Genomic DNA, 27,242 nt, shown 5'->3' with positions numbered 1-27,242 from the left:
TGCAGACGAAGTGATTGTGTGTGTGTGCGCGCACACACGGAGCCCTGCTCTCCCCAGCCCCTAGCCTTTTCCCCTAGTTACCAGATGTTTTAATTTAATTCGTTTTGCAAAATACATATTTTAATGAGTCTGAATTTAAAAAACTATTTGCACCTGCATCATATAGAATTTCTTGGCAGCCCCACCATGGCTTTTGCCAGGATTCATGCTTCTTCTATCGCTTAAACCTGCCACTTAGAAGGCTTTCCTCTTGTGCCTCCCATTATCTTCTAAATCAAGGCTGCTCAAGAAACACTCGCTAATGGAACTCAGAGCCTCGAGCTGGCCGCGGGAGGGGGGAGAGGGATCTGACAGCTTGAGACGCTGACAACAAGGTGGTGTGAGAAGTGCGGGGTGTCTTCAGATGCCAGCCATTGTTTCGGGATCTGGGGGAGAAATGGCTGTCCCTGAAGAGTTCCGAGTTTTATCAACTAGAAGGAGAGAGGGAGAGCCAGAAGGGAAGGCAGACTTTACAGGGATCTTAAAGCTTCATGCAATCCAGTCTGTCAGGAAGTTATAAATACTCATGTGGGTTTTTTAAGCAACTTGATTTTTTTTTTCTTATTTTTTTTCAGTTGGAACAGAGCTGGATGGGCACCGAGGGACATTCGCCCTGGGTCTGTTGTCTCATTTCTTCTCCGCGTGCATTCCAGCGCGAGGGAGAGCAGAGCGCATGGGTCTGTGTTGCTGCAGCGTGTGTGAAGAGGAGAGGGAGAATTCTGTCCAGCCTTTCCTCCGTGCGTTTCCTGCTAGTCGAGCTATTCCTAGAATATCAATTCTAAGAGCAACTCTGAGTTTGGAGAGATTTTGCAAACCTTTGGTGATTTTTTTGTTTTGGTCTGTAGTTTAAATGTACGTTCTGTAGAGAAGTGGCTTTTGTGATTTAAAAGGAATGAATGTCCTTCCTTGGCTGGAGGATTTTCTACCTTTTTCTTGTCCTTAAGGAGGGGAAAATCTTCATTATTTGTGGGGCACGTGAAGTAGAACTAAGGCTGTTGAAAACCACCCTGTTTTTTAACTCTCTTCTGAAAAAAAAAAAAAAGAAAAAAAAAGAAATTTACAATTTTCACTAAGTGAAAATTTCTGCCAAGAATCTGCTTTCGCTGAAAAAAAATATGAAAAAAAAATATCTCATTCTTTTTGGCTTGGAGGAGAGGAATGACATATATTTCAGCAGATCAATGACCTTTTCTTTTTGCCTCAGTTTAAGGCAACAGAAACTCCTGGCTGCTCTGCGTTGGGCTGTTCACAAACCCGGAGGGGTCGGTTGAGGTGCTGAGGTTGTGTCCAGTATCCCGAAGGCTCCTCTTCTTTGAGGCCACCGGTTTGATCCGCTCCTCGTGTAAACCACTTGCAAAGTGTGCTCTGTCTTGCTGTGCTGCCTGGCTCGCTAGGTTTGAAACTAGCTGGTAGAGATCTGTATTTGTTTACCAGAAGGTCTCTGGTTCAAATTCTGCTGACAGCCTTTGCAGGGACCATCACTGTTCCCTCAGTGATAATGGCTGTTACCAGTGAGTGTCCCATGTGTATTTCACCGAGCAGGTTAGGAAAAGGAGGGAAATAATGTTGTGAAACTCCCCCCTCACCCTCTGGTTTTCATCAAAAAATTCTTTTCAGTGGAAATCTTCTCCCAGCTGGAGTGTCGCCTTCTGTTCAAATCCCTAAAATTAGACTGAGAGTCTTCTCTCACTTAAACAAATCCATGCTGTCTGCTTTACGGTAATTATCATTCTGTAGCAGTGGCAAAAGGCATGCAGGTTTGCAGAGTTCTTTGAAGATGAAAAGCTCTGCGCTCCTCGTCTTGGTCCTGGCGCACGTTGGTAAACAGGTAGAACACATGGGAAATGCAGGAGGGTTCGAAACGCTGCTCCCCACGAGCGAAGCTGTAGCTGCAGAGATGTACTCACCAGGCTGTGATTCCACCTTGCAGGGACTATTTTGGGTTTCTGGCTCTGGGGAACTGCCAGCTCTCTACCTACCCACTCAGCCCGATTCCAAGGCTGCTGAAAGCAATTAGAACTTTGTTGCTAATTGCTGAAGTGCCTGGTGTTGTCCAAGCCCCTCCATCTGTAGGTCCCACCTTGGAGCACCTCTCTTCTATGTGTCCCTGAATGGAGTCGTGGTGGCTCCGTTGCACCGGGGGCTTCTTGTCCCTGGGAAGGCTGATCCCAATTAATGGTGTCCCCGTGAGCTTCTGTAAGATCAGGTGATAAATACTGCGTGAATATGACATCTCTCGAACAGGTCCTCGCTCTCTCCTAATTGATTTATGGTGAGTGAGTGACATGGAGTCATCCAGCCTCCATAAGTCAGGGCTTGTCTTCTCATTTCATACCGGTATTGGCATGCGGGGGGCTGAATATTGCCGGCTTCATGATTTGCAGTCTCCGGATAGTCTTGTGGAGCATTTGTAAGCTCTGCAACACGTCAGGTGTGGGAGGTCTACCCTGCCGCTGGGACGGCTGCACTGCTCACACCATCACTGGCGAGGTGCTCATTTGGAGGGTGTTTGTTTCAACTGTCTGGTTTGGGGATGGGAGAGCTTTACATTTTTAAATTCTTTCTCTTTTCTCTCTGCTCTTTCTCCTCTCTTTCTCTCTCCTCTTCTCCCCTTCTTCCTTTTGGACTTGTAGTGAGTCAGGCAGAGCTCAGGCTGGGTTGTTACCCCTCTGATGAGGCAGTGGATAAAGGAGGTTTGTTTCTGTTCTGTATCTCCTCAATTTTTATTTTTTTATTTTTTATTTTTTCCCACCCATCATTTTTTCTGCCTTATTTTCCTTTCTGCATGTGTGGAGGCTTTTTTTTTCCAGGACAAGGACATTCTCACCCAGTGCTTGTTCTGTTCCTGCAGTGAGAGAAAACACCGTTTCATCTGAGACTTCTGAGCACTGTAGCACGTATCTGATATTCCAAAGACGTCACACCCTGCTGGATGGAGAGAACTGGAATGTGGATCTGTCCGGATCTACTTCTGCTTCTTTTGCAGGCTTCCTATATGGCTTTAGACAAGTGATTGTACAGCTTTCTGCCTTCCGTTTCCTATCCATGACATACAGACGGGGCTCTGTCCCACAAATAGCTTTAAAATCTACAGAAAAAAGATTTTTGCCAGAGCTGAACATTGTTTTATTAAAATTAATTGAAAACATACATGTTGAGGACCTGATCCTAGCCAGTCTCATTGGTTCAATTCCTTGGCTATTAGCTTTAACCTTAAAAAACGCAACTTGGTGAACAGTGGTGCATAATGGGTCATAAATTTGCCCCTAGATTAACAACCCGAACAGTCAGAGCTCTTGTGAAAAGAAACCACTATGGCAGGTGGTTGGCAGAAGTTGAACCCTGGGCTTCGGCACCAACAGAGCCTTGTGTGAATCGTGCTGGAGGTGTCGTTTTGTTAACTGGCTGCGGAAGCAAGCTTTTAAAGACCACTCCAACCAACCACAGCAGCTGAGGAGGTGACATGTTCTTTACAAGTATTTTACTTTCACCAACTGGGATTTTTATTCGCGTTATAATTCAGTGAAAATGTTGCTTTCAGAATGTCCCAAGCTGCCCAAGGAATTTGATCGCCCAGTTCCTAATAAAACGAATGCAACTGGAAGCCTAAACCCTTGTGGATGCAGTAAAATTAGTATTGGTGTTTTGTTCTTTTTAGATAACAGCCTTGCTTAACTGGGAAATGGGGCAAAATGAGCTAAGTGGGGCCCTTTGTCCAAATAAATTTGGTGTTTTCTGAGAAGTTTTCTGGTTTTAAATGCTTGCCATGTAATTCTGAAAAGCTCAGGTCACCTCTCCAACAAATAGCAGTCTGGGTAGCTAAAGATGCAGTTGTACTTCAGCAAAATGTCTTAATATAACCTTCATTTTAAAAAAGTACATATATATATAACAAAAGCTTCTTTTAAAATTAAACCTGGTATAAAATGCAGCATCCCGGCAGGTAGTTAACTTGTCTCCCTAGAAAGAAAAGGGGAAAAAGCATGCACTTCCCATTGTCTGAGCAGGACAGCACACCTCGTTATAAAACAAGCTTCCTATACTCTTCAGTTTATGAGACAAGTATTTATGGCCATGAAGAAAAGAGTGGATGATCTCTCCTCTTTCTTTTCCCAAGGCTGTTATCTTTGGATCAAGCCAAGAATGTCGGAACACATGGGGAAGCATTGGCTTGGCCAAACCAGGGCTGTCACAGGTAAGGGAAGGAAGATCAGGGAGGCAGTGTGTGCTTCCAGGCATAAAGCCACACTCCGTGGGGTTATCAATTCCTCTGGTTGCTCCAGATTGTGGAAATGCCATCCAGCTTTTTTGTACAGGTACATCACGCTACCCCCAGCCCCTGGACTTGCTTCAGTGCCTGTCTTGCCTCGATTTACTGCCTTTGCTCTGAGCGTGCATTGATGGGATTTGATTTTTCTTTCTGTTGCTGGGGATTCTCCTCGTTTGTAGATTTTCTAGAAGTGGGATAAGTGGAAGAAGTAACTGGAAGGTTACATTCCTCGATAGAAATGCTGACTGCAGTGAAATGTTAAATCTTAAGCGATGTCGGGATTCCACTTTTTTTTTCTTTTTTTTTTTGTAGGCACTTCCAAGTAAGCTGCTGGGCTCCTTGCAGTCTAATTCACTTCTGACATTCCACGTTCATGTTACAAGCTCCTCTGAAAGAAGATGTGGTAGGATATTGTTGATGCACTTTTCTCATTCTTATCCTCTTCACATAAGAGTGAATTTATAGAATTTGACTTAATTAAAATGGAATCTTTTCTGTTAGATTCGGTGAACGTTTTTACAGCCACAAGTGGACAGGTATAACTTCTTTGTGTATATGCTCCTTCAAGGAGATCCGTGAAAGAGCCATAAGGGAAGAATAGGTTCCATGGGGGGATGTGTATTAGTAGAATTATTAAGATTCATCCATTGACTTGTGCTAGCCTCGCTTTTCCATGTAAACCATTCACTAATGATTAGTCTCATAAAGTAGGTAGGAATGCTAATAAAGATATTTTAGCATTGGGTTTGGTGTCATTTTGGAAACTCCAGCCTGGTGAAAATGAAGAAAATGTAGGCCCCGAAGTGATGACAATTTTGAAGCCCAGATTTTTCAAAACAAATGAATTCATTAAGAATTTTTAAAAAAGGAAACTTCTAAGGGAAACTGAATAAAGGTATCATCAAGAAAAAAGTACAAGGTAATCTCACAGTAGAAGGACAACGTCTGTCTCATATGTGGAGGTGCCACAAACTGCAGCTGCTGTAGCACAAAAGGCTCAGAGGCACAGGCTGCTGCAAGCTGATGGTGGTCAGGTGACAGACAAGTTTTGATGTTATTATTTTCTGCTTAGAATGAATTTTGTCAAAATCTAAACTTCTGTTGCAAGCAGATCACTTCCTAAAAACCTTTCTTAAAGGAAGACTTCAATGCCAAACTACTAGGAAAATTCCTTTTGGATTTGATGCTGGCTTTTTAATGTCTTTCAGCCTTAAAAAGACTGTTGTCTTCATTGCAAATGAAGCTTCCTTAAATAATGAAAAGAATCCTTTTTCCCTCTCAAACTGATAGCAATTTCCATTCCAGATCCACTGCTTTCAGCTGTAGAACTGGGTGCGTAATTTTCACGGGTGTCTTAGGGAAAAAAGATTAAAAAAAAAACAATGTCTTGTAAGTGAGGCGTGTTCAAGGTGTGGTTGTCAGAGATCCTAGCCAAGGCCTGCAACTTCTGATTTTTCTTTAACAACTTTTATAAGAGGCTCATGTAAAATACGTTACTAACAGGTAAACTTTCAGAGGACTCATTCTAGCTTTCTATCACTCTAAAAAGGATCAGATCCTTTCCTCTCTGTCTGTCTGTGTTAATGTTCTTCCCCTACCTTTCAACCTCAGGCTTATGACCTCTGAATACAAGCTCAAAACTTAATATATTTTTTTTTGCTTTTAGCCCGTGCCTGCATTTCTTCAAGTCGGTTATCATGTGTCGCATGACAAATGAGCTCCTAGAGCACTGATAGTTCTAAGAATATTCTTTTTCTTTTTTTACTCTATTCTGTCTGAAAAACAACTTCTGGCCTCAGTCTTGGACAGAAACCTTGGGTACAGACAACCCCTCAGGCCGTAAGCTCAGCGAATGTCTTTAGTGGTACAATATTTTAAGTGCGCCCCCCTCTGATAAATATTTAGCTGCTGGTTCAAAAGGTGAATGCTCCTGTAAATCTGAATGGGAAAAGTGCTTGGGTTTGGTTTGGCCGTTCCACGTGCACTGCACTGATCTCCTCAGGTGTAAAGGTGGGCAGCCTTTCATTAGCTGGGTAGCTGATCCTCTTGTTATCCCGTATGCTGACGAGCTCATTTTGGGGCTAAAAGGTGGCAGGCAAGCAGCAATCAGCTTGTGCTGGGTTAATTCAGTGCTAGTTCCACTGCCACGAGTGCTGGATCCCCAGCGGGGTTATAGCATGCACCAGGCAATCTCTCTCCAGGCAGGGTTTCTGTTAAACTGGTGCTAGCAGCTCCGGTGTGGTTCTGGGTGGGGAGGCCTGGAGAGGTGTAACTTCAGGGGAGGAAAGCACAAACATGTGGTCAGGGAAGAACTTCTAAAAGCTTTCTATAGGGCTGCTGGACCTGTCAGGTTTGTGGAACTCGATGCCAGTTAAGGATGCTCTAACTTGTTTTTTCTCTGCCCTTGCATTTAGGTGATGTGCTGTGATCTGCTGAATGGCCTGAGAGCATCGGTGGTGTCCAGCAGCTGCTGCTTGTCACCCACGTGGCAGCTGGACTTCGCTGGAGCACAGAGGTTCCCCTAAGCACTGGTTCTGAGGCACTTTGCAACTCCTTTAGGGATAAAAAAGATCGATGGTATTTTAATGGAAAATCTCAGAGCTGAGATTTTTTTTCAAAGTGAAAAATTTCACTTTAGGTGAATCTGTTCCAGGCAGTCCAGTTTGACATATCTTAAAGGGAATCGGTTATCAGTAAGGCAGGTGTTCTTCAGCGTCCTTCGGCCTGGGTCCCTGACAATCATTACTCATGAATGGAAATCTTGTTCCTGTGCTTTAAATTTTCCTTTTTTTTTCCCATTTTTTTTTACCCTCTCAGTTTTTGAAGCTGAGCAGCCAAATGTTGGGAATTACTAGTCTCTTGGAGACTCGGAAGATTTTCAAATGGTTTTCATGTTTTTTGGAACAGTTTAAATTTGGCTGATCTCTTTTAGTAGGAATTCCAGGATTTATTTTTATTTTTTTTTCATTTTACAGTTATGAAAAACAGGTTTGCTGCCTTGGGGGAAGGGAGCAGGATGAGGAAAGCAAGGCTGGGAAGAAAAGATGAATTTATTCTGACTTTATCTTTATTTCAGTCTCCCAAGTTAAATTCTACACTGTTTCACTGAGGCCAGCTGGTTTTAATCATTTCAAGAGAACGCTATTTATTAAGTGTCTGTTTCAGGCAGTGTCAAATCCTTCAGCTCCTTCTCTATTCTCCATTGTAAGCAAGAACATCAGTAGCCCAGGTGGGCTTTGAATAGCTTCAGAAAGTAGGTAGGTGAGAATCTATTTATTACTTACTGTAGATCTCAGTAGACAAAGACTCCAATTAAGGCAGGAAACTGACATACTTAGCCAACTCTTTCCAAACAGAGGATGCAAAAGGAGTGAGTAAAAATTAAATAAGGTGATCTAAACTTTTCTGCATTTCCTTATGCAGTCTGGAACCATAATTCCTTTGTGATTTTCTTTTCATTCACTTAAAAATGCAGAAAATGTTGAGGAAGCGTGTTGTGTTAAGCTTCACCAAAGCACAGGTGATATATTAAATAGTGTAGAAGTCCATGATCCAGTAGATAACCTTCAAATTCATTTACTCTAAGGCTTTGTCACTTTTTCTTCTTGTGCTACAGAAACTGCTACAGTCAACACCATTACACTTTAAGATCAAAAGCAGATTTACAGTATCTCACTTTTAGAACCCTGAGTAGTATTTTATATTCTCATTTCTCAATATCTGCATTCAAATCCATTTTGCTCTGTCCACAGGAGAAGCCCGAGATGTTTAAAGATAGATCATTGATTGCAGTAACAAGTGTGCAGATTGTGTATATATTGAATAGCCAGAGGAAAGTTAAAAAATAAATAAAGAAATTGCTGGTCGATTTTACACGCCTTTCCTGACATCTCATCTACAGTGGAATCTGCTGTGACTCTCGTCACTCCTGCTTTCATTCTGAAGAACTCTGATTCAGTGGTAAGTAGAGGTATCAGCCCAAGGTAGTTACTGGAATCTCATTTAAAAAGATTTGGTAGGTAGAAGGAAGTTTCTGTTGAAATATCTTACTGTTTGTGTAACAGCAGATATAACTGGAATTTCAACAATTAGCATATCTGCTTTCATGCCAAGAGTGGTTAAATATAGGAGATTTTTTTTCTGGTACTTATCTGTTGAAACTTAGCTATTTCAACCCCTATTAAATTGCTTTGAAAACAACACCAAAAAAAAGGGGGGAAAAAAGGAAAAAGACCCACCCATCATCAAAATTTCAAACTCTGGGTGCTTTCCAGCAAACTGTTCTTGAATGAAAACACTGCTCTGTCTTCAGTTAAACATTGGCTCTAACGTAGACAAATTAGCACATTCAGTTACACTGCAAAAAACTGTAGGAGAGGGGGGGAAAAACAAAGAAAAGAATGATCATAATCATTAGCATTTATATAGCAGCTCAGTAGGAAAATGGGATTGTTAAAGCACAAAATGCAGCAGCTGGTAGTGGAGGAGGAAGCAAAACTGTAAAGGTACTTCTTGATTCTTTTTTTTTCTGGAAAACTTGCACAATTCTGGATTACTTGCATGAAGCCCTAATCTTGGCCACACAATAGTGCAATACAAGATGGTGTCTATTTCTTCCCCTTGCACCCCTTCAGCTCCTCCCAAAGGCTATTTCTTCAATTAAAAATACATGTGAAGATATTGTCTTAAAAGATTTCTCAAAGTGCTTTCCCAGACCTGCGTTTTGGTGGTTTCTTTCTGCATCTGGTACTCAAATAGAAATTCTCTGTTTTGTCCTTGACTCAGGATTTGAATGCTTTCCCAAGCTTCGAAATGCTTAAAATTCAGCTCCAATTTTTCTGCAATTAGCATTATGCTTCAGTCTGTGAAATGCTTGCATAAAAATCAGGAAAGCTATAGAAAGAGCAGCATAAAATCAAAGAAAAATTTCAAATATCAACAGAAAGATTATTTCAAGGACTAAGGAAAACAAATGCCGATGGAGGTGTTTAATTAATTAACTTTTAACACTTCAAATTGGTGCTGATAATATTGGGGATAATTAAATTTTAGGACAAAGTTTGAATTGGTGTGGAGATTAACTGCATGGAAGTCATCGGAGCTACAGCCGCTGGGTTTGTACTCCAGCCGCTTTGCTTTCAGGAATCAGGTGCAATCTGGTTTTCAGGAATTCGCAGTGCTCTTAACTCCCAGCAACTTCCGTACGAGTTGAAAATGAGCCCAGCAATTCTTACTGGAAAGTCTCCCTCTGACAGATCCCCAGCTGGTATCCGTTTGAGCATCACCTACAAGCTGAGAATTGGCTGAAGCCCATGTAAGAGGGTCTAACGTTTTTATGCAGCCTGGTTTTTAGGTTTGTTTTTGTGTTTGTTTGTTTTATTTTTCTTGTTGTTTTGTTCTTTTGTTGTTGTTTTTTTTTTAAGGGCTAGCTGTAGTGGCCCAGAACCACAACACTATATAAATTACTGGAACACATCAGCATGGTGAAAGGACTTCATTGTTCACACGCATCTCCACTTGACATTTCTGCAACCTTGTGTCATTCTGTAGCATATCCTCTTCGTATTAATAGCAATTTATCATTAATCCATTTGAATAATACTTTTTTTTTTTTTTTTTCCAATGGAAAGAGACAGAAAACATCTGCATATTGAGTAATATTAGCTACAGTTTGTGTCTCAAGTGAGACTAACTGACAACCCTCATTTATTATGACTGTGTAGGCTTAATTGGGTTGACGTAGGATTTGGACTTTGTGAAAGGAGAAGCAGTTTGAAGATCTTTAAAAAAAAAAATAGAGAGGGGAAAGAGTAGGGAGAGGAGCGGGGGAGGAGGAAATAAAAGAATAAATATGGAAAATAATGATGCTGAGATGTTCTGCTAAGGCCCAAACATTTAGGAGGTGTTTTAATAATGGTGCTTAAATGAGAGATTAGTTATTAAGCCATATGGTTTGTATTACAGCTCTCATCTTTTGTTTCCTGCTTACGCTGTCAAGCATTAATGTGATTGTTTTGATTCTTAATGTCTTAATGCATCATTCCTCCCGATGCATTAGGCTAATAACTTTGGTCCTCTTAAGGGCAGTGTCGCCATTCATTACTCTTCCTGTTTTGGCTGACCGTAGAAGCTGAAATGAGGGACTTAAAAAATCTCTACATGTTCCAACATTTATGGAGCCAGCACATTGAGATCATTGAGAAAATCTGAAGTGTATTAAAGGCTGCTTACTTCCACTGTGCTGATGACATACATGCAATGCCTAAGCCTTCCCCAAGGCAATTTACAAGTTTTTCTGCTATAAGTGAATGTGATTTGAGTTTGTTGTCTTAACTCTGGACAAGGCTTCAGGTAGTTCTTTGTAAAGCTACAGCAGTGTGTTAAACTAACTGCAGTTTCTCTCTGTTTGGGCGAGTGACTGTATGTGCACGCAGTACATGGTTTTATATTAAAAGACGTCTGTTACACATCGGTTCAGGTCACCTTTTGGGTAAAACATAACAGTAACAACTCAGCAGTCCAAGACTCTGCTGGTCTGCTTTTCCAGTGCTGCCGCTGTTGAGAAGCTCTCAAGTCAATGTGCTCAGTTAAGATTGATTTTAGAGAGCGTTTACAAAGCTTTGCTTTCAAGCGTTTTCCCCAGATGAGAGCTGGTATTTCCAGTAGAATGGTCATCTCTGAGGCTGGTAATAACCCGTACTGGTCACCCCCCATAGCATAAGAATATCAGTGTATCCGTGCAGAGTAAATTGGGGGCTTTGGTGGAGCTGATTTTATGAGGAAAGTGTATTTTTGGATTATTCAAATAAATGAGAACAGTAGTGAAACAGGTGGCTTCAGTTTGCAAGGTCTGCGAAGGCTTGAACTTGAAATGCTGATGTTTTGATAGATGCTAAAAGTTTTGTTTAAATGATAAAGTTTGGTAAAGTTGAACCATAGTGTTACACAAAACATTTAATATTTTGTTGTACTTTACCAGGCTAATGTAGCTCATCAAGTGGCAACTTTCCGTCGTTGCAGCCGGAGGTGTCCCTTTGGTCTCGGATGCCAGGTAAGGAATTACACGTCACACAAATGTTTATGTGCAAACACTCCTGCCTTCTGTCAGACTTCGTAAAATTTTAAAAGAATACTAATTCCCTGCAATTCTTAACCTGGGCCAATTTTGGCTTGTTTTGCTGAATAAAACTGTGGAGGTTTAGTGTAAGATAGAGGGTTTTTTCATTGTCAGTGAGAAGTATGGATCTTCCCGGACTGATCAGCTTCTTGTTTTGTGGGGATTTAACAATGACTATTTCCCTTAATATATTCAGAGTTTACTGTAATTTTGCGGTGTTCTGTGTGAATTGATGACGGAAGGCTCTTTGCACGTTCAGAATAGGAGCTACAACACTTCACTGCACTTACCAACGGGAGAATTCTGTTCACGTCCCGTTGCCTATACAGATGTACCTACGGTTGGCTTTTAGAAAATAAAAACATTCTTGCAAAAGGCTTGAAAACTAATGTGGAACAAACCCCTCCTCAGGCAAACATGTAAGTGTATGAATGAATATTCATAGATGTGGATATATATATCTCCACTCAAAACTCTGTATATTTGTATACAGAGAGAACATACAGATGAAACACACACACACTAAATACTTTGGCTGTTCCTATGTACATTTCATTATCAGCCTTTTCCTCTTGACAGCTCAAATGCTTTGTCCTCTTCATACAATGCCAAGAGCATTATTTGCTTGAGCATGAATCATAAGCTCTCTTAAACAGTTGGGACTCTTAAAAATCCAGTGCATTTTTTCAGGGGTGTTTTGACTGGCATGTTTTTCTAATGGGGTTATTCAAATTCTTCCTTTCTAAAACCTAACCTGCAATTTCAGATGGTGATAGCTTCACCTAATATGAGCACTGCTTCAGCCTATGTTCTGTCACAGAAATGATGCAGTGAATCATATGTGAAATCTGTAAATCACTTAGGAATCCAGTGGGATGAAAAGTGGTGCATCAACGTGAGATTATTGTCATTCCATGGTCACCCCAATTTATACAGTAGAAATAGCAAATGCAGCAAGGTGGAAGGAGGATGAAAGGTGTGACGAGCTGTTCACAACATTAAAATGACCAGTGTCCGCTAGGGAGTCTGTTATATATTCAACGTGTCACTGAAGCACTTCTGTGATGGGATTGCATTTGAGAAAGTGTCAATATGAAAGACAAGTAAATGATTTAAGTACAGGATATACCCAGTAGTATTGTCACACAGACTGAAATTTAAATACACAGCAGATCACACGATGGGAAGAGCCAGGATGGAAGCTTTAGGGGGAAGTATGTGGGGGAAATGTTTTCGGAAGGAAATTATCCAGATGGTTGGCTGTTGGTGTGTTTTTTTTGTGTGTTTTTTTTTTTTTTTTTTTTCTCACCACAGAAAGTTCCCAGTGTATCCACAAACAAGTTGGGTGTGTTCAATGCAGGAATGCAACAGACTTTCAAAGATTTTAAGGGACCGAAGCTGAAGTGTTCAACCTGTTGAGCAGGAGGTGAACCTCAGACAGGGAATACAACATGCTGGTGGGCCCAACGACTGTGTCTTCTCAGTTCAAAGGAAAGTGGAGTCTTCTACTTTAAATTTGTTGTATCCGAGTTGATATTTCCTGTTGCTTGGCAAAATATTGTTTTTTGTACAGGGCAGTGGGGATGAAAATGCTTGTAAGATGGAGAAAAATACAAGAACTCAGTGAGCATAGACCTCAGCACTCCTCTCTCTTTCCTTGAGCCTGAGTTAAAACCCAGCATTCCTCCCCCAGTGAATGACATTTCTGTGGGTAAGGACCTACTTGAAGTTATTCAAAATCCCTGAAGTGTGAGGGCAAAAAATATTAATTGTTGCCATAAGTGGAAAAGACTCTCCTTTCCATTTTTTCCCCTAATGGAAATAATCCTGCAAATAATAACGCAATACAAAAGTTGGCCCCCTGTTATCACCAAGGCAGAGAGAGGACAGTAAGTAGCAGGCAGCATTCACTTGAAATCTGTTCGGACTGCTCAGTGTTGCAGGAGGGGAAGGGGAAAATCAGATTCAAGGGAGGAGAGGGTTAAGGCAGCCCCAGAAGCACAAACTGAAGTGGTAGGTTTCCAGTTGGGGGATAAGGGCTTGATCTTCTCACCAGCCATCTTCACACAGTTCATCAGTTCTGCAGAGTGTGTCATTTCCCTAAAGCTCTGCACTCCCTTTCACCCACAAAATTGAATCTTGCACAGGTGTGGGCAGCATGTATAGGATTAAAGGCTTGTTTCCCCCCAAAATCTAGACCTGTCTGTTTAAATCAGTGCCTCCATCCTGTGAGTCCTTGCTGTGTGTGAGAGTTTGAGAGAGTTTGCTCAAGACAATAGCATTAAGTCATCTCCCACACTGACTCTACGTGGCTGAGGCCCTGGAGAGAAATGCTTCAGACTCTAGTGGCTGACGAATTAAACAATGAGGAATATATGCCAGCTCTTTCCATTTGCTTATTAATAGGTTCTGTGTCTCACGCTCCAAGGGGATTGTCCTTTCTTTTGAAATGCTAGCGGGGAAGCATTCAAGCATTCACTCAATGTAAATGGAGAAAAATGGAGAAGGAAAGAGTTTCGGGAAGGACTGGAGCACGTCTTCAAAAATGTAAGATTAGGGATCTGACTTGGCAGAAATGCTGATCTTGTTTCAAGCAACCTGGCTCACATAACCAGGGCCTTTGGATATCAAGCACTGATCATCTGTGATTTCTAATTTCTAATAGCCCTATACTATAGCATTTGCTTGAGCTGGAAGATGATCCCAGATCTGCGCATTCATGGCACACCACAGTTTGTGAAATCCCTGCAATATATCGGTACTTGTTTAGATGAGCAAGTTCAACGGGGCATCTTGTATGATGACAGGGCTATGGAGCTCCTAAGTGTTTTATCCTTTTTCTGAATATTCAGCAATTTCTGAGGACAGTTAATATTCTCTGTCACTGATACTTGTGATTATGTCCCTGAGTTTTGAGCTCTTTATTCACTTTAAATCCATGTTTTTCAGTAAATCCTTCAGGTGGTTGTGAAAATCTGGGCTTTGGGGTGGTTGTTTCCCCAGAAATTGCTGGTGGTTTAGCAAACAATTGCATGTTCATGTTTAGATCCCTCTGATTTCAGTATTTAGAAGGCTCATTTCTGTCTATCTAAAACCTTTTCTAATGCAGCTGTAGGATAATTTAAGTTGTCAAGCATGCCCGAAAGGCACCTGCTCCAATTCCCCTCTCAAAGCAGGGCCACTGAAGTTAGATCTGGTTGTTCACAGCCTATGAACAGATTTATACTGATAGAAAATAAAGCAGGCATAATCCTAAATAAGAGACAAGATAAAAAAATATGAAATTGCTTACATGCTCCTTTTTCAATAGAGATTTCAGTTCTTGTATTCCGCTGGCTCCCAATGGCTTTTTAACCTGATTTTTAGAGGTGTCTGTGCACCTATACACCTAAAGAACACTGTTAACTTGATCATTCTGGAATCCAAAACTTCGTTTACCTTTGAGAATGGCACACATTCTCTCAGTCTATCTGCAGACTTCAGTTCTGCGTTAATAAGGTCACTTCCTTAACTTAAATTGTTGAAATTCTTCACGTGAGCATGGCCATGGCTCTGGGTGATCGCACTGACTTATTAGATAAACAGATAAGACTTCTAGGTGATGTTGGTTAGAGCTGAACAAAAAAGGTTGAAATCTTCAATGAAAATTGCTAAGAGGTGATGTTGATTCCTTGTTTCCCAACGTGTTCTGGTGCAATGTTCTCTTGACACAATGTTCATAAGAAACCCTATGCAGATGTAGCAGTAATTTCATTTGCTCTGCTTTTATTTGAATGACAGCAGGGTCATGCACAGAACTGAACGTGAAATATTCGAAGGGAAGTTTTTATGAAAGGGTGGCGTGGTTTGCTGTGGGTTTTCCAACAATTACGTAACCCTGTTGTACTCTCCTGTGTCTTTGTAGGACTTGGTACCAGGCAGCTGTTCACATCTACTTTGTTTGCTGCATTGGGCATCCGTGGGCTGCGTGAGCACAAACTGGACAAACCATCCGTACCGTTCCTCATATTGCATCGGTAAAACTGTGACATCTAACAAAGCAGGAAATCCAGTGAGTTAATTAAGGAAGAATTGTCTATGATTTCCTCTTACCTTTTATTTCCACCCCCACCCCACGAAAGTCTATGCAGTGGAGCTGCCTCTTGCCCCTTGTGCCAGAATGATTAATGGGGGGACCACAATGAGGTCAATTAGCTGGGGTCGGCTTGAAGCTGAAAGGTGGAGTGTGTTTCTTTATTGAACGCTGCATTCACACTCCAAACCGTGACCGGGACTACAGTGATTTATTACAGGGGCAGTGTTTTGATCACTTACCTTCGGTACCTTACCTTGGCTTCAGAAATCAGGTTTTCACTGTCAATTAAAATCCAGGAAAAGGGATTCATTCAAAAATCTGAAATGTGCACCCCAAGTAAAGGATGGGGAGCCTGAGGATGGTTTTCAAAACTGTCTCTGCAAGCCTGGCAGCAACAAAAAAATTAGATCATGTTCCCTCTCTGAGAGGGAAAAAATGATCCATGGCTGAACTTTTACAGCCTTTTTCCTAACCGAGTTGAAACAGAGGAGACAAATCTGTCCTAACAAATTTTGTAGAGGTACTAGGGAAAAAACTCTGCACTTAATACCTATGTGGATGTGTGGCAGAAAGGGCAGGAAAACAACCTGTTATTTTTGGAGAGAGAAAAAATTCTCATGTGCATATATAAGGTATTTATTAATGAATAATGTTTAGCAGTTATGGGGCATCTTTCAACAGAGGATCTTGAACTATGCTACATACGCTAATGAAGCCTCTTGATGATGTAGTGGTGAAACAAATAACTGCTTGTGCTTGTTGTAATGGTCAAACTAAGATACAGAAAGACTACATTATTTTGGTATTTTTTTGATCCTGAAAGCTGCTGAGTCCCCAGATTAACTTAAACAGAGGCTGTTTGTGATTTAACCCGAAGACTTGCCAGATTAGTCCAAAAATATGTTTTGTTTGAAATTCATTCACTGTAATAATGAATCATGGCTTCTACCTGGTACTTTTAATTCCATTGGCTGCAAAGCACTTCACAAAGGAGGTCAGGAATATTGCTTATTTTGAGAAAGGGGGAATTGAGACACCAGGGAAAGTGATTTTTTGTTGTTGTAGCCTCTGTTCCCACTTCTTACCGTTTGCTTATGATTCTCCAAACATCTGTTTTCTTAGGGCTCAGATATATTATCTTACAAAATATCCTTAATGCTAATGTTGCAGCAGTCACGAAGTAGCAAACTGCTGGAAAGGACTGGCAAGAAGAAAACCTGTGGATGGCTGTATCTGACAGAGGGGGGAGAGGGCATTTTGGTTGCCCAAGAACACTGCCTTTGGCACTGTTTGTCCTCCCCTTCCTTTCCCTTCAGTTTAAAGAACACTGCACTCACATCAACCTCATCCCATCTTGTAAGAATAATGGTGAACAAAAATCTACTGGAAGATCTTTTGAAAGAGCTTATTTGACCTCAGGACTACTGCTTAAAACATTTCTGAATTCTAGATTCTGGTGCATGAGCCCCTGTGTGCAGAAGTAGAGGAGAGTCCCATACCCAAATGCCTTTCAGCCAGAGGCTGGAACTTTCTAGTTGTGCAGAAAGGAAACCTGCAGTTATTTTTGTCTCTGGAAGCCCAAGGTTATATTGACAGAGGCAGTGAGAGGTAAAACCACCCAGCGAGGGAAATGCAGCGAGCCCCAGATTTCCAGGTGACTGATGGTATGTTTGGGTATTCAATCAGAGTCCCCTTTGCATGGGCATGCTGAAAGCACAGAATTTAACAACCTGCATTGTAAAGATCCAGATATTCTTGTGTAACTGTGTAGAAAAATGCTTTGATAATATTTTCTAAGCTGTTTTTGGTTTGTTGCTGCGTTCCCTCCTATCTCTTGCCCAAGCCTAATAATTAGACACAGAGAACACCTATTAGATAATCAGGTCCATCCCTCCCCCTGTACTCCCAGCAGATTATTTTTCCAGTGCATCATCCAGAGAGGTTTTAAATGACTCTTGCGACAGACAACAAGCTCTCATGGGGAGGGTATTCCTTCTAACAGCGCTTTCCATTTGCATGGAGCTTGCTCACAATGCAACATAGGTTTTTAAACTCCTGGAAGAAAAGGATGTGGGCATCTCTTGCAGTGCATTAGTTTTATTTCCCTGTCAATATCTGTGTTACTCTAATGGGAACAGAACGCCTTCAGTGAAAACAAAGCAGCACTTATCGATAGGCAGTGTATTCTGGTACCTGGACACAACTTTGACATACATCTGTGCCAACAGTCACTGTCCTTTCAGGCAGTTGTCACACCTTGCCAGCTTTACGTTACGAGCGGGGTTTGCAGTGCATTTGTGTTTTGTCTGGGGTGATGGGGTGGGGATGTTTGCTTGCCTCAACCTCTGCCATTGGAAAAATTGTGGCAAGCATTTGATTTGCCATAGCGGGCAGGCTGTTGGTCCAGGAGGTCCATTGCCTGTGGCAATGTTCAATACCAAATGTTCCAGGGGAAGATGAAATAGCCACAGAGCACCTGGAGAGCTGCATAATGCCGTGTGTTGTTACACGAGGCTGGAGCTGGCATTTGGAGCTTTTAATGTAAGAAAACAAGCAGCATAAATGCACGTAGTGCTGTGCGGGATGTAAAAGGCAGCAGAGTTTATGTTTCAGATAGCTTGGGCCTTGTTTCAGATGGGTCTGCAGATAGATGCAACGCTGTCTTTGAGATCAAGATCTAAATACCAGCTCCCCAGTGGTAATTGGGTTATGCCCTCAAGTTTAAGGTTTAACTTAGCTTGAAGAGATGTTTACTATTGCTAGTTGATAAATCAGTTTAATTTATGCCATTGGTTCTGTTTTCCTACAGAATTTAATCCCCGGTCATCTGTAAACGAAACAGCTCGTGGTCCTTGCTGCGTTTATCTTCTCACCACCTCTGTAACACAGACAGGCACCGTCCCCGTTTGGAGTAAGTGATGTGAGCGGTGACGGTGTGCCCTTGAACTAAGGCTTCCTGTTGGCTCAGTAAGCGTTTTAGCCATTTGCCTTGCAGTCTCATTCCCCAATTTCTGGAGCATTAGCTCTTTCTTGGGTGTGAGGTAGCTATTGTTACACGTGTGCAGAAGTTCTGTATCACAGAACAGAATAAATAAGATAATGCTAATAATTTAAAGGTGCCATTTAAGTGAATTTCCTCTAGGATTTACCAATAACAGTACAATACCAGACAGGTTTAAGTGAAATCTAAGTCAAGAGTAAAATTCTGCTATCTATGGGCAAGTCACAGCATTTTTCATTACATTTACGTGTAAATGATTTCCTCTTCTAGACTTTTCTTAGGCTTTTATTGTGATTGCAGAAGTTAAAATATGAGCCTTTAAGAAAATAAAAGTTCTCTGAAACTTCACCTTTCCTTGTAGATTTTAGAGTAATTTATATGGCATCCTATTTTATTCCTGTAGACTGCTGTTGACTCAGTGCCTATTAATTTTTATAAGATTTTCTCCATGAGGGTTTGTAAGGGAGAGACATATATTTAGTCCCTGGACTGGTAAATTTTAATGACAATTTTGCATGCTTGACTTAATTTCTATTTTTCATGTCCCAATCGTGCATATCCCTCACCTTGTTCTTTTAGGGCTTGACTCTTGTCTTTTGAGTCTGATCCAATAACACATAAGTATATAACTAGTCCCACAGATGTTAACATAGGGTATTTTTGCAAGGCGTGTTAGTCCCCAAATCCAATCGACTTTCAGTGGGACTTGATTCCAATCTGCCCCCTTTGCCTTCCATGTCAGATGTGTTCTGACATGACTAAATGAGCTATAAGACCAAGGAGGAGAAAGAGATCTCTTAGTGCTAGTTGAAGCCTTCTGGAATCCTGTATTAAGTCCTAAGAAACAGTACTGTCAGCCTCAGAGGTGCCCTGGAACAACTTTAAAGGCTCCCTATATGTTCTAACAACCCACTGCATTGGCTTGTACCAGTTTTGAGGCAGGATTGTCCTACCCCTGGGAGCTGGAGAGGCTGAGATAGCTCGGTTAATCCAGTCAGTAGGATTACTATTTTACTCACTTGCCTGAGAGGCAGAAATCTTGAATTCCAGGTTTGGAATTTTCTCGTGACCGTAGGACTAAATTTTCTCTTCAGAAGATTCTTCTTGCAATTTATTTCATGTGGCCTGACATAATGCTACCTAATCAGAGCCTCTGGATACTACTGCAGTGGAAGAATGAATTCCTAGTAGGACATTAAGGATGGAGTTGAGGGAAAGCCCAAGTTGTTTTCATCGCTCTAGTGTTACTTAGTGCTTGAGTAGTAAAACACAGACTTGGGGGCCCAGACAGGCTGCTATAATTGTGCTGCAAAAGCAACGATGAGTTTCCATTTCTAAGGATTGTTCAGTGGTCTGCAAGCCAGAATTTTCAAATTAACCCACTCTTTTCCATTACAGCAAAGACTGTCCTGATAGACTGCTGCTGAAATACCTGTATGCTCTTAGGACCTGACCCTGCGTGTTTTCCTCGTGTGAACACTATTTAATTGGAAACGGTACTGTAAATAGCAACAGTTCATGTGATTACCTGAGATTACATCTTGTGATATTGGGAGGGAAAACAGCATCCTGCTGGTGGAAACAAACAAAAAGAAGCCTGAATAGTAAATAAATTCATAACGAGTTGTCTATTTTGTGACGTTCCTAGGCAATTTCACTGAGGATTGTATTTAGCAATTAAATTCCATAGAATTGCCTTCATGCCTCACACCTGACATAACCCATGGAAAAGATCTAATTCAAATCCTGTAGGTTTTAGAGAGGTATTTGTATACATCCCTTTTGCGTTTTTCCCTAGTAACCTGTATAAGTCTTGTCCCAAAGGGAATGTGAATATATGTAAACCTTCGTAGCAGCAGGAAAATAAAAATAGAGTAGTGTGCCAAATTTCCAGCAAATATAAACTGGTTTAACTCTGTTGAAGCCAAATAAACCAGTTGAATATCTGCTTCTCGGTTCACAAAGGAAAGGTTCTCCCCATTGCACAGCAAAATGTTGCTTTTGCATTGCTGCAGATGGATTTTGTCACTTTTTGTTTTCGCTCGGTGTACCCCTGAATGTGTCTTGTGCCTTTGTCTGTGTGGGCACAGAAGCATACTTATAGCTTCTAGCGATCTCTGCACATATACAGTGGTCTTGTTTTAATATTTAATCGCTAATTGGTGTGATGATCAAGGGACAGACGAGGGAGCACTCTGACATCTGATCTCTTGAACTGATTACACGCACTTTGCACTACATGTTGTTTATCATGGTCAGGCTAATTTCCTTCACTGAGTGCTGATTTCTTTCTCGCAAGGAAATCTCAATTTGGGGCTTGTAAAGAGATTCTTTCCATTTCTGGAAAAGGATTCCAGTGTGCATTGGGCTCCTGTTATTGACCAGAATTTCCAATAAAAGCAGGGCAAATTCTGTTGGATGAATAGAATCGAATATTCTTCTTTGCCTGAGCTCACTCTCTCTGTTAAGGTTTGTCCTGTATTCCCTGTCTCTGTGCTTTTATTCATTCCCCCTCTCCCTCTATTAGCTTTCTCCTATTTTTCAGTAGAAATTTTAGATTTCAAAGCTCCTTTCAGACTTAAAGAAAAATAAATAAATCCACATCCAAATGCAAACTGCTAATCCTAACAGGAGAAGAAGGTTTTCTTTCTTTCATTATGATGTTGATGATGATGATTATTATTATTTGGAAGAAGGTGGTGAAAAAGAGAGAATTTGTCATTACTGTATAATTTAAAATTGCACAGCCTACAGCCCACAAAACAGAGCATGTAATTACACACTTACTAGAGGTAACAGCAGTGCTGATAATTATTCTTTACACAGGAGAATCTCGCTGATATCCCAGAGTCGGAAAGTGGGAACTACAATATCTTTAATACCATCCTTAGAGACCCTCATAAGCAGAGGAGAAGTATGAGGAGGCACACAGGGTCCAGAGCAATATCTTCATCGCGCCAGAATGTCAGGGGCTTTAGTACAGCAGAAATCAATAGATTCAAGTACATTTTTTTTTAAGGTACAATATTTTTTTTATGACCCTACCTAGAGAAAGTACAGCAAAGCCAGAGGAACAGCAATGGTATGAAACAAACATTTTGAATGGAAGCCATGTCGGTTTAGAAGAATAGTAAGCTAAGATTTATTCATTTATTTATTTATTTTTAAGGCATGTTCTGCTGCAAGGATGTGTTAACTCTTTCTGGGCTGCAACCCTAAAATTTATTTGGCATTAAATACCCAGATTATTTCTCTACACCCATTTTTTTCTTAAATATTGTTCTCTCTAGCTCTTCTCTGTCTGCCTTACTTAGCATTTTGGCCTCCTTGATTTAAATAGTTATAACGATTCAGAGTTGATCTTACATTTGGCATTTAATTCAATGATTTTTAGTGTGAGCTAGAAAACAATCTGATGGATAATTTTCTACATCCCTCTTTTCTAAGCTCATTTAAATCATTGTGATTTATTGGCCAAATATCCCTCCCTTTATTACAGCAAGTGGTGTTTTATTTTGCAAGTAATTCATTTTACTTTTAAGGAATAAACTGCTATTTGCTATGAAAGCAAACAGCAAAACTTGCTTTGCCATTTTACTTTGCCCAGATGACGCAAAGTGATGTGACTTAAACTGTCGGTGGCAATTATTCATGTAGGGAAATTTGAAGGTAGTGTATTCCTGTACAGACGTGCATTATAAGACAGACAATCTGGTGGCACCTGATTTTCCTGCGCACTTGGGTCTCAATCAGACTGATTGCCTTAATGGAGTTGGATTAACCGCTGGGTTGCTCTAACTTAAGCCATCAAGTTAGGTCTGGAGTGGCTGCCCGGTGTGATTCGGGGAGGCTTCTCGTGCTTCTTGATGGTCTCAGTTCTGCCTGAGCAGATCTCTGTGTTGGTGAGAATCTGGGTCATGGTCACAGGGAGTCAACGTGAGTAATAAAGTACATGAAGCAGTTGGGGAGGAGTCAGGGGACATAAAGTTAATTAAAAAAAATCTGTTCCTAATATCCCTAATAACAAACTTAAAATGGCATAAAGATCTCAGAAGTTGGTTTAAAAGAGAAGTCAAACCCTTCACTCTCCGTTTTTGGCATAAACTGCTAGCTATTAGCACTTGAGAGTGTGGTTATTTTGTAAGGAGCTTCCTGTTATTCTTTATATTCCTCTGATTGTGTCTCTATACAGGGAGAAGTAGAATTCAAGTGAAAAAAACATGCACGCACCCCTTGTGATAGTTGTTCCAGCTGTGTCCTCTGTTTTGGGGTTCTGAGAGCAGCAGCGTTTTGGGTTCGAGTCCTAGTTCTGGCTCAGGCTGCCATGTGCCGGTGCGATGTCATTTCACTGCGCCGTGCCTCAGTTTCTCCTGTGTGAAGGTCAGTAATTTTGTCAGCGTTCGGCATGGAGGTGTGGGGTTTTCCCTTTTAATGCAGAGTATCCTGAACCAGATCTGAACTGTAAATGATTTAAAAGAGCAAAACAGAGGAAGCTCAGCCTTGTGGCATTCAAGACACAAATAACACTAATGTTTTATTTGTCCCAAATCGTTGACGTGGGTAAAAAATTAAAGCAGTTGAAGACTTTGACTCTTTATGCCTAACAAAGTAGGATAAATGGTCCTCTGGTAACTGTAAAAGAGCAACTGATGTCTTGCAAGTTTTTGAGACTCTTCTTGAGGTTTCTTAATAGTGGTAGATCTGAAATGAATCAGAGTGTAGGAAGAGGGAGCGATAAATGTATATTTTATATGCATTAAAGACCCACAGGAATCACTCAGACCTTCTATTTTCTTGGTAGTTGCTTAGGGTCCTTTGTGTCATAACTGGGAGGATGTGGCATAGATGAAGAGGTGTCGAATATGAGAGGTCTGCATTCAGCTTGCTTTGCTACGGATTGCAGGGGTGACCTGGAGTAAATTCTTCATTTTGAGAACTTAGAAATTAAACTTACTCTGTTGTGTTTGTTTTTGTTTTAATCCAAGTTACTTGACATATTCTCTGGGCTGTGTACATCCTTCATTTAACCCCTGCTGGTACAGTGCCTTGCACAACGGGGGAACAAGTAGTAGCAGTTCACAGGTGACAATATCATCATAATGGATTATTCCTCTTCTTTTTATAGTTGTCAAAAAACATCAGCTAAATTTTCCTGCTTCTACTTGTTAGTCAGAGGCCAAATGATTATAATTAGTAGGGAAATAAAGTATCAAGGAATAACGTGGGCTTCAGTTGCGTAGTGTGTAGGTCAGTGCAAGCACCTTCTCTTCCATTCTCAAATACAAATGCACTTTTGGTAACTTTTGGATTCCTGTAATTTTGATATTAGTTGGCAAAATATTTAAGTGCCTTTCCAGAAGGAGGTCTGCGTGGGAAAGGGTAGCAACTACTTTTCTTTGAAATGTTCCTCAGAAGTCATCTCGGGAATTTTGAAAAAAAAAAAAATTCCAGGGGCACGTGGATCTGGTTTCTGTCATTAAATTTAGAGCCACGGCTTTGTCTTGGTGCTCACCTGATGGTAAAACGTCTGGTGGGCTATGAGAAGGTGGGTCAACGTCCAAATACCTGATGAATATGCTCAGCTCAGGTGATGGGAGCATGCCTGTGACAAGGGTTATGTGAAAGGCACGTTCAGCTACATGATGGGAAGCACCATTCCCATTACGACAGCGTGGAACCGCTGCCTTGCTCTTATTTTGCATCTCCTGGTGCTGCAGCAAGAGATGAAGGCCAAAAGAGTAAGCATCATGCTGAGGGCAGGAGCTGTGACAGGTCTTTTGTCTTCGCTGACTTCTTTGCATTTCAGAGTCAGATAAGCAGTTCCACTTTTGGTCTGTCCCTTGATATTTCTATCCTCGTCATCTTGGACTATCTGAGCCCCCCCTGCAGTTCCGTGGCTAAAGCTGATCCTTTTTTCTTAAGACTTTCATTGAAGTCTGATGCCAAAAGTAAGGTGCTATTAACATATTCATGCATGCGTGCATCTATTGTGATAGTTGATCTGATATCTCTCTTTGCTTTTTCAGCTGGCTTGTGTCTTCATGTTTTGCGATTCCCATGTTATATTCCTAATTATTATTATTTCACACTTCATAACATTTTGGTAACTAAAATGCTCTAGGGTTCAAAACTTGTCTATTACATTTTAGCCCAGAGGAAACTTTGCATCCAGTTCCAACTTCCATCCCCAAATATGAATTTATATTGGAAATTCTGATGGATCCTGCCTGGGATTGGTGCAGCTCTGATGGAATATTGTAAAACACTGACTTTGTTACACATTGAGATGGGATATTTTCTCCCCCCTTCCTTTCTTTTGTGTAAATCTGTTTTCACCACAGGAGCACATGCTGTCTCTTCTGGCTACAACACTACTTACTAATTCATCGATTCATCTTTAATGAGGCCCCCTGCCAATGTTTAAATAGCATTCGGAACAAAGAAAAAGGCAACATTTCCAAAACAGCTGCTTCTCTCCGATCCTGACATATCAGCCCTTCAGAATTTCAAGTAAATTTTTCCCCCCTAAAGTTGGTAATTTATAATTTAGGTGTAGCTTTATAATTAATTGTTTGCAGGATGGAGGAAAAAAAAAATAGGAAGAGAGAGGAATGAAATAAAAAAAGAGTAAAGTTTCCCTCGGGCTGTTATGATACATGAAACCAACATGGTTTCTGTGGATTGCACTAGCATTGCAGATATAACAGTGGGAGAATTCTCCTTTGCAGCCAAAATCATTTGTTGTACATTGCAAGTTGGTACAAGGACATGACAGAGCAAAGTTTTTCTGCCCGTTACATTCAGCTTTACTATGTCGAATAGCTCAACCCTTGTCGTCTCTGAGTTGGCTTCATAAAGTGCTCTGAACGGGAAGGTGCATTGCCTCGGTCACTCCTGTTGGTTCCCCGTTTTCTGAGGACTCCCTGAACTGAGGACTCACTGCTTAATTTGTGAGACTGGGAGTCACGACCACGAGTACTTGTGTCACACCAAATTTTGACATGCGGTTAAATTCGTGTGGTTTGGAATGAATTTGGGCTTTCTGATGGTGGCCGTAACAGGAGCACTTCTTAAGTCCAAGTGCCTGATGTTCCTGGAAAAAGGTATTCAGATCTGTGACCTGGAGGTTACGGGCTCTGAGTCCCACTTTTAACTCTTTGGCCCCTTCAAAGCAGTTCATTTTCCTGCCCTCTAGGAGTAAATGAAAAGGTTTTATTCTTGTTCCCTCACTCCTGTTGAATAGCAAAGGAAAAGTAAGACAAAGTGCTTGAACTATATTTGTTGTGCCTTGGTCATGTCTCAGAGTTTTTGAATCTTGTAGGGAGAAAACAAAGGGTGAGAACAGGCTAGCTACAGTTCAGAACTCAAGAAAAATCCTCTTGACTTTGAGTGGAGGCTTCATTTCCTGGAAAAGGAAAAAAAAATGTTGTCAATTTTTCTTTTAAGCTATTTAGTTAAAACGAAATATTTTTCATTTTGAATTTTTCATGCTTTGGAAGTGAAGCTGAAGCAAATGTAGTAACTGAGTGCAATTTCATTATGAAAATTCAAAATATGTTCCCTTCTAGGAAATATTTTTAATAATATGAAACTAAATTTTGAGAAACTTATGATCTTTTAGTTGAATATGCTTTTTTCAGATGCAGAAAATTGTCTGTTATAGTAATATTTGGATACACAACAAAATACGCGTCTCTTTTTCCCTCGTACAGAGCATACCACGAGAGAACAAGCAGAAAATAAATGAGGCAGAATTTAAGACCATATGCAAGCGGTAGTGCCCCGTGGTGTCCTGCTTGTTCTGCAATGAACTTCTGAGGAGCAGAGCTCAAGATTTCCGTAGCCCCGTGCTCTGTGCAGGCTGCCAGGCTGCAGACCCGGCTGGTAAATCCTGCCTTAGAGCTGGCAGCTCATAGTGAAAGCAATGGAGAAAAACCTGTACGGGATGGGTAAGGCTGGTCGATGTCTCTGCAGCGCCGTGACTTGATATGCTCTGCAGCCTTTTCTAGGGACTTCTTTCCTCTTAAATTTCTCCTCAGGTGTAAGAGGACCTGCCTGGCTGTACATCACTGTCAGTGCGCGTTGCATTGCCTCTTCTGGGCTCGACTCCGTACGTGCTGCTGAGCTTTCCCAACTTCAAGCCGTGGGAGCTGCTGTGGCAGCCCAGGCTGTAGACTGTCAAGTTTTCTGTTCCAGTCCAATCCCCAGCACTGACCAAGGTGGTGGAAAGCACATGTTAATGTGAGAGTTTAGAGCGAACTGCATAGTTTTACCTGGACCTGCTGTGGCAGACATTCCCCTTCTTTCCAGAACTGTCTTTCCTCGACCACGAGAGATGCAGATAAATCGCGGAGTATTTTAATACTCTCCTGCCGTCCAAATTGCAAGACCGATGTTGGCAAAGGAGTCCCAGTCAGAAGAGGGGAAACCCTTTGAAAAGGGAGAGACCATTTTACACTTGGATTAATGTCACACCTAATTCAGGTTCCAAACTGTTGTTTCTCTATTAAATAGCAGCAAAAGTCCTACGGCCTCGGCATGCATATGTGCACATGCACACACGCAGACTTGCCTAGAAACAACAACAAAACAAAATGAAGGCAGTTTGGAGGCATTTCCTGGGAAAAAGATTCATGATTCTGTTTCCATGGAAGCGACAGCACATCCCAAGTGGCAGTGAGAGCTGACAGAGCGCAGCTAGGAGAGTTAAAGTGCCATCTTCTTCCTAGCGGAGTGGGGG

At 41.3% G+C, this 27,242-nt stretch overlaps 1 long non-coding RNA gene across 1 annotated transcript; it reads left to right on the top strand.

Annotated features, from left to right (window-relative positions):
- Positions 1–628: 628 nt before the first annotated feature.
- On the top strand, positions 629–7,712 carry LOC118177498. Its single transcript, XR_004755820.1, has 3 exons — positions 629–776; positions 4,622–4,712; positions 6,724–7,712. It is a non-coding gene; the product is annotated as an uncharacterized LOC118177498 (long non-coding RNA).
- The last annotated feature ends 19,530 nt before the right edge of the window (positions 7,713–27,242 follow it).

The sequence above is a fragment of the Oxyura jamaicensis genome, chromosome 22, assembly GCF_011077185.1.
Source record: "Oxyura jamaicensis isolate SHBP4307 breed ruddy duck chromosome 22, BPBGC_Ojam_1.0, whole genome shotgun sequence".
NCBI classification, from domain to species: Eukaryota; Metazoa; Chordata; class Aves; order Anseriformes; family Anatidae; genus Oxyura; species Oxyura jamaicensis.
This window is presented reverse-complemented; position numbering and strand designations above follow the sequence as displayed.